Raw genomic sequence first — 12,204 nt, 5'->3', positions numbered from 1 at the left:
TAAATAACTTTTCGGGAAGTAAAGTTGTTGTATGAACTTTTAGCTTTCAGCGATGAAATTCCATACATGAGCCATAGGCAATAAGTCAAATTTGTTATTTCCTTGAGTTTTCTTGTCATTGATGTGCCTTTTTTATACAACAATTTTTTGTGAAAAATGTTTGTTCAGAACAATTGTAAAGTTTTCATATGTTTTCTGCCATCGTAAATAATTCCTCTTTACCGTTCTGGGACAAAGATGGATGAGCGCGTTGCGGGAGTAGTGAATAAGATCCTCGAGTGTATTTGTAAGTTTGTGTGTGGTTATCTTGCGCACCTGTCAGTTTTGCAGCCCTGGGACATTCATATTTGAGGCACAGTAGCCAGCAGTTGAGATTTTACAGAAGGAGATTTGATACTTGTGAATCTGAGAGAAATTATGTGGGATACTTTTCTATGGAGATGTAAACTTGTTTGTAAACATGTGTTCTTGATTCTGTTGCCGGAGAAGATTTTTTGGAGGAGTTTTTCGAGGTAACCAGTGCTTGTGAAAGAATGAAATGTTTGTTTGTCAGAACTATTAAATGAACAAATCTTTGTCCCTCAGATAACTAATAACAGTCATGATTAGCGTTAATTTTATCCCTTTGTTTTCATTATTTCACAAATGACACATTTGGTTTGGATCTCTGTAATTTTTATATTTAGAAAATTTCGTAATCATTAGGATCTTCTTATGTTGTACAACCTTTTTTGTCAATAAACAGTGTTTAATTTTTCTACAACGACTTTCCTTAATGTAAAACCCGCCTCCGCCATTCTTAGCAAGGTATTGAATATTTTGTCGTATATTCATTGCACCTCAAGGCTCACGAAGCCACAGATTATTTTCTGACGAGCAAAAAGCAAATTTTATAGTGACTATTTTTCCTTTAACTTGCATTCTGATGAGTAAACAGTCTGTAGTCAAAATTATCAGTTGTTGTGTTAAGCATGTACATTAATTTACAGTGAACCCTGTAGGTAATCTCAAACAGTTATTTCCTCTTCTGAGTACAGCAGTATTTCATTGTTGTGGACATTTCAAGTCAGTAAATGTACAAGGGTAAGTCAATTATTATCCGCAAAGTATTTGTAAAATTTTATTGTAATCAAATAGCAAACTTACAAGAACATCATTTTTTCGACATAATCTCTTTGCGTTTCAACGCACTTGGTCCATCGTTCTACAAGTTTCCTGATGCCCTCATAAAAGAAGGTTCTCAGTTGAGCTGCGAACCAGGGATGCACTGCTTCTTTCACTGCTTCGTCCGAGGCAAATCGACGGCTCCCAAATACCTGTTTGAATGGACCAGACAAGTGATAGTCAAAAGTTTGCAGTAAACAGTTATTCGCGTACCCATAAGCAGTAACGGCACGTCTATCTCCTAATGATGTAGTAACAATATGGTGTGTTTAAAAAAAATAGCAGCTAGCTTATTACCAACAGACCGAATTCGCCAGACTTTACTAGGCTTTGAATCCGTTCGAAACACCCACTGAGTCGCTTGACATTTCTTTCCATAACAACTAGAATCCAAGATTCATCAGCTGTAGCAGTATTCCAAACAAAGTTTGAGGTGCCGCCTTAGAATTTTTCCAGAGTTTTTTCTGCACCAATCAGAGCGCTGCTGTTTTTGATCGGGAGTCAGGTTATGGTAAATCAATCGACAACAAAGTTTTCTCACGTCTAACCTTAGATGTAAAATGTTTTGGACTGTATTCATGTTGTTGTTGTGGTGGTCTTCAGTCCTGAGACTCGTTTGATGCAGTTCTCCATGCTACTCTATCCTGTGCAAGCTTCTTTATCTCCCAGAACCCACTGCAACCCACATCCTTCTGAATCTGCTTAGTGTAGTTATCTCTTGGTCTCCCTCTACGATTTTTACCCTCCACGCTGCCCTCCAATACTAAATTGGTGATCCCTTGATGCCTCAGAACATGTCCTACCAACCAATCCCTTCTTCTGGTCAAGTTGTGCCACAAACTCCTCTTCTCCCCAATCCTATTCAATACCTGATCATTAGTTATGTGATCTACCCATCTAATCTTCAGCATTCTTCTGTAGCACCAAATTTTGAAAGCTTCTATTCTCTTCTTGTCCAAACTATTTATCGTCCATGTATCACTTCCACATATGGCTACACTCCATACAAATACTTTCAGAAATGACTTCCTGACACTTAAATCTATACTCGATGTTAACAAATTTCTCTTTTTCAGAAACGCTTTCCTTGTCATTGCCAGTCTACGTTTTTTATCCTCTCTACTTCGACCATCATCAGTTATTTTGCTCCCCAAATAGCAAAACTCATCTACTACTTTCAGTGTCTCATTTCCTAATCTAATTCCCTCAGCATCGCCCGACTTAATTCGACTACATTCCATTATCCTCGTTTTGCTTTTCTTGATGTTCATCTTATATCCTCCTTTCAAGACACTATCCATTCCGTTCAACTGCTCTTCCAAGTCCTTTGCCGTCTCTGACAGAATTACAATGTCATCGTCGAACCTCAAAGTTTTTATTTCTTCTCCATGGATTTTTAATACCTGCTCCAAACTTTTCTTTTGTTTCCTATACTGCTTGCTCAATATACAGATTGAATAACATCGGAGAGAGACTACAACCCTGTCTCACTCCCTTCCCAACCACTGCTTCCCCTTCATGTCCCTCGACTGTTATAACTGCCATCTGGTTTCTGCACAAATTGTAAATAGCCTTTCGCTCCCTATATTTTACTCCTGCCGCCTTCAGAATTTGAAAGAGAGTATTCCATTCAACATTGTTAAAAGCTTTCTCTAAGTCTACAAATGCTAGAAACGTAGGTTTGCCCTTCCTTAATCTAGCTTCTAAGATAAGTCGTAGGGTCAGTAATGCCTGAGGTATTCCAACATTTCTACGGAATCCAAACTGCTCTTCCCCCACGTCGGCTTCTACTAGTTTTTCCATTCGGCTGTAAAGAATTCGCGTTAGTATTTTGCAGCTGTGACTTATTTAACTGATAGTTCGGTAATTTTCACATCTGTCAACACCTGCTTTCTTTGGGATTGAAATTCTTATATTCTTCTTGAAGTCTGAGGGTATTTCGCCTGTCTCATACATCTTGCTCACCAGATGGTAGAGTTTTGTCAGGACTGGCTCTCCCAAGGCCGTCAGTAGTTCCAATGGAATGTTGTCTACTCCAGGGACCTTGTTTCGACTCAGGGCTTTCAGTGCTCTGTCAAACTCTACACGCAGTATCCTATCTCCCATATCATCTACATCCTCTTCCGTTTCCATAATATTGTCCTCAAGTACATCGCCCTTGTAGAGACCCTCTCTATGTACTCCTTCCACCTTTCTGCTTTCCCTTCTTTGCTTAGAACTGGGTTTCCATCTGAGCTCTTGATGTTCATACAAGTGGTTCTCTTATCTCCAACGGTCTCTTTAATTTTCCTGTAGGCAGTATCTATCTTACCACTAGTGAGATAAGCCTCTACATCCTTACATTTGTCCTCTAGCCATCGCTGCTTAACCATTTTGCACTTCCTGTCGATCTCATTTTTGAGAGGTTTGTATTCCTTTTTGCCAGCTTCATTTACTGCATTTTTATATTTTCTCCTTTCATCAATTAAATTCAATATTTCTTCTGTTACCCAAGGATTTCTACTAGCCCTCGTCTTTTTACCTACTTGATCCTCTGCTGCCTTCACTACTTCATTCCTCATTCTTCTTCTGCAGTATTTCTTTCCCCCATTCCTGTTAATTGCTCCCTTATGCTCTCCCTGAAACTCTGTACAACCTCTGGTTCTTTTAGTTTATCCATGTCCCATCTCCTTAAATTCCCACATTTTTGCAGTTTCTTCAGTTTTAATCTACAGGTCATAACCAATAGATTGTGGTCAGAGTCCACATCTGCCCCTGGAAATGTCTTACAATTTAAAACCTGGTTCCTAAATCTCTATCTTATCATTATATAACCTATCTGATACCTTTTAGTATCTCCAGGCTTCTTCCATGTATACAGCCTTCTTTTATGATTCTTGAACCAAGTGTTAGCTATGATTAAGTTGTGCTCTGTGCAAAATTCTACCAGGCGGCTTCCTCTTTCAATTCTTTGCCCCAGTCCATATTCACCTACTACGTTTCCTTCTCTCCCTTTTCCTTCTACCGAATTCCAGTCACCCATGACTATTAAATTTTCATCTCCCTTCACTACCTGAATAATTTCTTTTATTTGATCATAAATTTCTTCAATTTCTTCGTCATCTGCAGAGCTAGTTGGCATATAAACTTGTACTACTGTAGTAGATGTGGGCTTCGTATCTATCTTGGCCACAATAATGCGTTCACTATGGTGTTTGTAGTAGCTTACCCGCATTCCTATTTTCCTATTCATTATTAAACCTACTCCTGCGTTACCCCTATTTGATTTTGTGTTTATAACCCTGTAGTCACCTGACCAGAAGTCTTGTTCCTCCTGCCACCGAACTTCACTAATTCCCACTATATCTAACTTTAACCTATCCATTTCCGTTTTTAAATTTTCTAACCTACCTGCCCGATTAAGGGATCTGACATTCCGCGCTCCGATCCGTAGAACGCCAGTTTTCTTTCTCCTGGTAACGACATCCTCTTGAGTAGTCCCCGCCCGGAGATCCGAATGGGGGACTATTTTACCTCTGGAATATTTTACCCAAGAGGACGCCTTCATCATTTAATCATACAGTAAAGCTGCATGCCCTCGCGAAAAATTACGGCCGTATTTTCCCCTTGCTTTCAGCCGTTCGCAGTACCAGCACAGCAAGGCTGTTTTGGTTATTGTTACAAGGCCAGATCAGTCAATCATCCAGAATGTTGCCCCTGCAACTACTGAAAAGGCTGCTGCCCCTCTTCAGGAACCACACGTTTGTCTGGCCTCTCAACAGATACTCCTCCGTTGTGGGTGTACCTACGGTACGGCTCTCTGTATCGCTGAGGCACGCAAGCCTCCCCACCAACGGCAAGGTCCATGGTTCATGGGGGGGGGGGGGGGGGTATTTTTAAGATAAATCATTTGTCTTTCCTGCGAGCTCATCACCGAACTTCCCAGTCATGGAATGCCAGATACCACGAAAGTCTAATAAAGGATTTTATGTATCTTTTAGCGAAGTCATTCTTACTGCGGTAACTGCGCTCAGACTTCAAGAAGAATATAATAATTCCAATCCCAAAGAAAGCAGGTGTTGACAGATGTGAAGAACTATCAGTTTAATAAGTCACAGCTGCAAAATACTAACGCGAATTCTTTACAGCCGAATGGAAAAACTAGTAGAAGCCGACCTGGGGGAAGAGCAATTTGGATTCCGTAGAAATGTTGGAATACGTCAGGCATTACTGACCCTACGACTTATCTTAGAAGCTAGATTAAGGAAGGGCAAACCTACGTTTCTAGCATTTGTAGACTTAGAGAAAGCTTTTAACAATGTTGACTGGAATACTCTCTTTCAAATTCTGAAGGCGGCAGGAGTAAAATATAGGGAGCGAAAGGCTATTTACAATTTGTGCAGAAACCAGATGGCAGTTATAAGAGTCGAGGGACATGAAAGGGAAGCAGTGGTTGGGAAGGGAGTGAGACAGGGTTGTAGTCTCTCTCCGATGTTATTAAATCTGTATATTGAGCAAGCAATATAGGAAACAAAAGAAAAGTTTGGAGTAGGTATTAAAATCCATGGAGAAGAAATAAAAACTTTGAGGTTCGGCGATGACATTGTAATTCTGTCAGAGACAGCAAAGGACTTGGAAGAGCAGTTGAACGGAATGGATAGTGTCTTGAAAGGAGGATATAAGATGAACATCAAGAAAAGCAAAACGAGGATAATGGAATGTAGTCGAATTAAGTCGGGCGATGCTGAGGGAATTAAATTAGGAAATGAGACACTTAAAGTAGTAGATGAGTTTTGCTATTTGGGGAGCAAAATAACTGATGATGGTCGAAGTAGAGAGGATAAAAAACGTAGACTGGCTATGACAAGGAAAGCGTTTCTGAAAAAGAGAAATTTGTTAACATCGAGTATAGATTTAAGTGTCAGGAAGTCATTTCTGAAAGTATTTGTATGGAGTGTAGCAATATGGAAGTGATACATGGACGATAAATAGTTTGGACAAGAAGAGAATAGAAGCTTTCGAAATGTGGTGCTACAGACGAATGCTGAAGATTAGATGGGTAGATCACATAACTAACGAGGAAATATTGAATAGGATTGGGGAGAAGGCAAGTTTGTGGCACAACTTGATTAGAAGAAGTTATCGGTTGGTAGGACATGTTCTGAGGTATCAAGGGATCACCGATTTAGCATTGGTGGGCAGCGTGGAGGGTAAAAATCGTAGAGGGAGACCAAGAGATGAATATACTAAGCAGATCCAGAAGGATGTAGGTTGCAGCAAGTACTGGGAGATGAAGAAGCTTGCACAGGATAGAGTAGCATGAAGAGCTGCATCAAACCAGTCTCAGAACTGAAGACCACAACAAAAACAGGAAAATTAAAGAGACCTTTGGAGATAAGAGAACCACTTGTATGAACATCAAGTGCTCAGATGGAAACCCAGTACTAAGCAAAGTAGGGAAAGCAGAAAGGTGGAAGGCGTATATCGAGGGTCTCTACAAGGGCGATGTACTTGAGGACAATATTATGGAAATGGAAGAGGATGTAGATGAAATGGGAGATACGATACTGCGTGAAGAATTTGACAGAGCACTGAAAGACCTGAGTCGAAACAAGGCCCCCAGAGTAGTCAACATTCCATTGGAACTACTGACGGCTTTGGGGGAGCCAGTCCTGACAAAACTCTACCATCTTGTGAGCAAGATGTATGAAACAGGCGAAATACCCTCAGACTTCAAGAAGAATATAATAATTCCAATCCCAAAGAAAGCAGATGTTGACAGATGTGAAAATTACCGAACTATCAGTTTAATAAGCCACAGCTGCAAAATACTAACACCAAATCCTTACAGACGAATGGTAAAACTAGTAGAAGCCGACCTCGGGGAAGATCAGTTTGGATTCCGTAGAAATACTGGAACACGTGAGGCAATACTGACGTTACGACTTATCTTAGAAGCTAGATTAAGGAAAGGCAAACCTACATTTCTAGCATTTGTGGACTCAGAGAAAGCTTTTGACAATGTTGATTGAATTACTCTCTTCCAAATTCTAAGGGTGCCAGGGGTAAAATACAGGGAGCGAAAGGCTATTTACAATTTTGTGCAGAAACCAGATGGCAGTAATAAGAGTCGAGTGACATGAAAGGGAAGCAGTGGTTGGGAAGGGAGTGAGACAGGGTTGTAGCCTCTCCCCGATGTTATTCAATCTGTATATTGAGCAAGCAGTAAAGGAAACAAAAGAAAAATTCGGAGTAGGTATTAAAATCCATAGAGAAGAAATAAAAACTTTGAGGTTCGGCGATGACATTGTAATTCTGTCAGAGACAGCAAAGGAATTGAAAGAGCAGTTGAATGGAATGGACAGTGTCTTGAGAGGAGTATATAAGATGAACATCAACAAAAGCAAATCGAGTATAATGGAATGTAGTAGAATTAAGTCGGGTGATGCTGAGGGAATTAGATTAGGAAATGAGACACTGAAAGTAGTTGATGAGTTTTGCTATTTGGGGAGCAAAATAACTGATGATGGTCGACGTAGAGAGGATATAAAATGTAGACTGGCAATGGCTAGGAAAGTGTTTCTGAAGAAGAGAAATTTGTTAACATCGAGTATAGATTTAAGTGTCAGGAAGTTTTTTTTCTGGAAGTATTTGTATGGAGTGTAGCCACGAATGGAAGTGAAACGTGAACGATAAATAGTTTGGACAAGAAGAGAATAGAAGCTTTCGAAATGTGGTGCTACAGAAGAATGCTGAAGATTAGATGGGTAGGTCACATAACTAATGATCAGGTATTGAATAGGATTGGGGAGAAGAGGAGTTTTTGGCACAACTTGACCAGAAGAAGGGATCGGTTGGTAGGACATGTTCTGAGGCATCAAGGGATCACCAATTTAGTATTGGAGGGCAGCGTGGAGGGTAAAAATCGTAGAGGGAGACCAAGAGATGAATACACTAAGCAGATTCAGAATGATGTAGGTTGCAGTAGGTACTGGGAGATGAAGCTTGCACAGGATAGAGTAGCATGGAGAGCTGCATCAAACCAGTTTCAGGAGTGAAGACCACAACAACAACAAGATCTTAAAAATTATATCTTAAATATAATGGTACATCGAATCAATCTTCCTGTATTTTAAGGCTGCAAACTTGTCGGTGATGTCTCCATAGAATGGCGTGTTTTTATTAACTGCACCAGAAGTTATGTCTGAAATGAAATATTCGCTAAAGAAGAAAGTCTCTCTCTTGAAACAGCATTCCTCAATATGTCTTTATATGATTCAGGCAAGAAAATCTTTGTTCCACAGATTCTGTAGTATAAGAGATGGACAGAGTAAGGGAGAACAGTTTATAAATATCTGTAAAAATATCATTTTCCTCACTTTCTGTACTTCTCATCGGCGTACAAAATAGAGAGTTCGATTCTTAAGCGCCGTGTCTTGGAGAACACTGGCTCAAACAAAATTTGCAACTTTTCTGATGCACCAGAAAGAAAAAATGTGTAGTATTCTTCAGATTTTGTGATATCGGCAAGGCAAATAAACAATTTTTCACTGTCACGAAATCTTCATTTACATCAAAACGTGCTCCAAAATTTTGTAATACATGGGTCGATACAACGCGAAAATACACCCTGTTTCATCAGTAGCATTCATATTTACAACATATAGCACTATACGCACTCCTGATGGGAGTGTGCTCCATGCACACAATAATCACCGCGTTGCAGTGTGGAACTGGCAGCAGACTGGAATAAAATTTCCATTCGTCTCACTGCATGCCTCCTCCACAGGAAAAATTACGCGGATGACGTCATCTCACTGAATGCCTCCTCCACAGGAGAAATTACGCGGATGACGTCACGTTGCTACAGCAACCATACTGTTATGCTCGGCCTGTGGCTCCGTCAATGAGGTTGAGCTTCGAGAAAGGGGAAAGATACGTCACTTCCCTTGTCAGAATTGAGCACTTGCCGCTACAAAAAAGTTCCGAGCAATAAAAAACAGAGACATCCATTTGGTGTGAAGCCAGCATATGTTGTGGGACAAATAAACTGTTAAAGTATGGCAAGATAAGCCAAATTGCATGTCTGAGGAAACAGAAAAACTGGAACGACGAAATCAAGAGCATGAAGACTACGATGTATCGTGGTAATTTGAATACAATTTATAAGTTCCCAGTGTGCCAGTTGAATCTGTATTTGAATTGTCCTATTTCAGAGCCAAGCATCCAGCTAACGTCTGAACCTAAACTTTTACTTGTTTCGTGAGAGCTAGTGTGTCGATCAGAAGATAACAGAGCTATTACAAAGCACCTGTGTTGGTTAACACAAATAACAAGGACGTAACGCTACTGACGTAACTTTCTGACTTGTGTGCTAATTAGGCAGAAATAGTCTTTATATCTATCGTTGAAGTTAGCCTGAAGTCTCGCTTTACTTAAGGAGATTGCCGAAGTCCACCAACGTACAAAAATGATATGCATACTTTGAAACTGTACTAAAGGGACCAAATTTTGTCTCAGTTGCGAATATTTTTGACGTCAGCTGTATTAGGTAGGAGAATAATACCTGTTAGTGACACATGAAACTTGTTTCGGATCGGGTCCAGAATTCGGATTTCCTGCTTATCGTGAGCTTGTAACACCATAGCTTACACACTACAGACCTTTTGTTGATGGAATTAGCTTTCTATTTTGTTCAACATCCCATCGTTGAACTTCTGTAATTAGTGTACGATTAATTCGATACTGTAATGAAGTATAATCTCTGTAATGATATGTTTTGCCTTTCTTACATAATCTCTTTGGTTATCTTTGGGGATGAATAATTTAGTTTAAATAATTTTTATAGAAATGTCAGTATATGCAATTGTTCTGTTTTATTTAAAATGTTTGTTTGCTGTTATGTAAACTGCTGACCTTCACTTAGTGTTCTTTGTTATTTTTTAAAAGGTGTTGTGGTTCCGCTCGGGAACGAAACTGTAGCGCACGCAAATTGTGGTTGGCCTCGGTAGAAAAGATGGAACCAAGGGTCAGTCGGGGGACGAGCTACCAAACTGTCAACTGCTAATGTAAAAGTTATTTATTGTGCTGGTACCGAGAGAGGCTTTCCGTGCCGCTTTCCAACACCTCGGATGATGGATAAAGAGCTGCAACTATTCTGGAATTGATTTCTATCAACGCCACCAAGAAATGACACAGTCCAGCAATTCTACCTGCAAATCCACCTACTAATATGCAATCGCTACCACATAGCGTAATCACTGAAAAGGAACCAAGGAATAGTAGAAATGTATGGTGAAGGATCAGCTCATTGGATGTTTTAGTTTGCACAAGTATAAGATAACTTATGCTCGAACTCTTGTACCTACCATGATTTATCCTCAGTCACATATCCACTTAGGGTCTCTCCCACACTAAAGTAATTACCTAGTGTCCTTATTGAAAGAATATTAAAGCTCAGTGTATTAGCATAAGTGAGTAATATAGTAAATAATGTTTGCTGAAAATAATTTTTCTGTTAAAACTGCTTATTAAAATTTTGTTGCCAACTTCTAAAGTGAAAGTTCTCCAAACTGAGGTTTATAAAGTTTTGCTTAGTAAATGATCACAGTGCAGTCTGTTGAAAATCAACCAAAGGTGAGGTATTGTCTTATAACCACATCAAGTTGTGTCTCACAGTAGTAAAAACTGCAATTGTGGGAAGTTATATACTCATGCTTGCTAACCACTTGTTTCTCTCGTGTATTGAAAATGAATATTAATAGTGTAATAGGATCCACAGTTTATCCTTTATGCTCATGATAAATAACAATTAATAGAAAGACCACTATCTATGAAAACAGTAACTACTTTTATTCAAAACTCCGTGAGAAATTGTTTGTTAGTGAAATACATTTGACTTTCATTCTAAATAGAAAAGTATTTAGCTGGGAGAGACTTAACCTATGACCAGTTCATAATTTTGCAGTGAAATACATTTACAATTTGTTGTCAGATAGCAAAATGTTTAAAAAGTAATATTGAACCTATGTCCATTTTTTTATTCTAAAGTGCACTGTAATAGTAATATTATTGAAACCACTTTGACTAAGTCCTCGAGGTAATAGTGTGTATCGTTATCTGTTATATTTATGCAAATAGTTTGTTCTGCTCTAGCTGTAAACTCCAAACTTAACATTAACATATGCAGATGTCTGATGAGTTTATTGCACTCGCGTGTGGGAAAATATAGGTTGTGTTTATCCGTTAAAGTTACTCATACCTACTTTCTTAAACAAGAATGTTGATCATTCCCATGCCTAATTAGGCTGGCGACCCTTTTTTTAACAGCGTGGATAAGTAAATTATTGCTTGTTACTGTTTGAATATTTACGTAATTCTGACTCTCAATTCCGATAAGTCACCTCCGTTGGGTACAACACGGTCAACATAACAAAAGTCCTCTAAGAGGGTAACACTGCTCTGTTGCTTTACACCATAATTGCTTTAACAAGATAGTTTCATTATTCGATCTACCTCCAACTTTAAGGTTATGGTATATTAGTAGCAGACGGCAGTGTTACACGTGGCTTTTCCGTGACAGGACTATTTGTTCTGTTGGGGCATGGTACGTAATAAACCAAATTTGGTATATGATTACACAAGCTACGTAAATGCAAATGCAGTGTTATAAGCGGTCGCCTTAACCATGTCGACTTTCCACGCTCGCTAATAGGACCGATCCAAACCTCCATATGCCACGGAGTCTACTCCTCCACTGCTCTCAACTTACCTGTGATTCCCACAACAGGATTAATAAGACAAACATGCTCCACATTAGTACTATAGTCTTTATGTCCGTCTAGGGTGTAATACTTATTTTTAAAATATCTATTCCTTCAGATAAGGCTAATGAATAACTAACACTTACTAAGGAACAACTGTCAAATGCTACGGAACAACCGGCAATTGTTAAGGCCGATATTACACTATCAAATTTTTTTTGTCAAAAATCTCTGTCAAAGATATTTGATGGTGTAATAGGGAACTTTGTCAAATGTCGTCCAATATTTGATCAAATCT

The sequence above is a fragment of the Schistocerca gregaria genome, chromosome 7 (genome assembly GCF_023897955.1).
Source record: "Schistocerca gregaria isolate iqSchGreg1 chromosome 7, iqSchGreg1.2, whole genome shotgun sequence".
Lineage (NCBI taxonomy): Eukaryota > Metazoa > Arthropoda > Insecta > Orthoptera > Acrididae > Schistocerca > Schistocerca gregaria.
Note: the sequence above shows the minus strand (reverse complement) of the source record.